Here is an 852-nt window from a genome sequence, read left to right as displayed (position 1 = left end):
AACTGCGGCCACCCGATCTGGAGAGTTTGAAGCGGGGGACGACGAGGAGCAGGAGGTGAGTGGACCTCAAGGTACGAGGGGGGCAATAGGAAGGGATTAAAGACTTGAGAAAAGCAGGGGCGGGACCAGTGAGAGCTTTGAAGACCAGACAGTGAACCTTGAAAGTAATTCTTTCGTTCACTGGTAACCAATGAAGGTGGCGTAATAAAGGTTGGGCCGACTGCCATTTGGGGATTTTAAAGACCAGCCGAGCAGCCTGGTTTTGGACGATCTGCAACCTAGACAACAGAGATTTAGGGAGACCGTGGTAGATTGAATTTGAGAAGTCCAATCGTGACATCACCAGGGCTATTAGGACTTGCAGCAAGGCTTCAGGTGATAGGAGGTGAGCGACTTTCCGTATCCTGTAAAGCTGGAACATACAGGAAGATGTTACTGCGCTCACCTGTGCCTTGAGAGTGAGCCCGGAATCAATCAAGACTCCGAGGCTCTTGACACATCCAGCAGGAGAGGGAGGTGTTCCGAGCTCAGTCGGCCAGTACTGAGGACCCCAAAAAGGGGCACTTCTCCCCGGGAGGAGGAGCTCAGTCTTGCCCGGATTGAGCTTGAGTTGGTTTTGGTTCATCCAAAGCTGGATGTGTGTCATGGCAGTCTGAAAATTGATGGCAGCGTCGGGAGAAGTGAGGGGAAAAATAATTTGTAAATCATCCGCGTAATTAAACACGGTGATATCCCACTTACCTAAGGAGTGAAGGAGGGGTTGAAGGTACAAATTAAAAAGAAGGGGAGACAGAGAAGATCCTTGAGGGACTCCACAGGGTGAAGAGACACTGGTGGCGCGAAAAGGACCCA

The sequence above is a fragment of the Lissotriton helveticus genome, chromosome 1_2 (assembly GCF_964261635.1).
Source record: "Lissotriton helveticus chromosome 1_2, aLisHel1.1, whole genome shotgun sequence".
Lineage (NCBI taxonomy): Eukaryota > Metazoa > Chordata > Amphibia > Caudata > Salamandridae > Lissotriton > Lissotriton helveticus.
Note: the sequence above shows the minus strand (reverse complement) of the source record.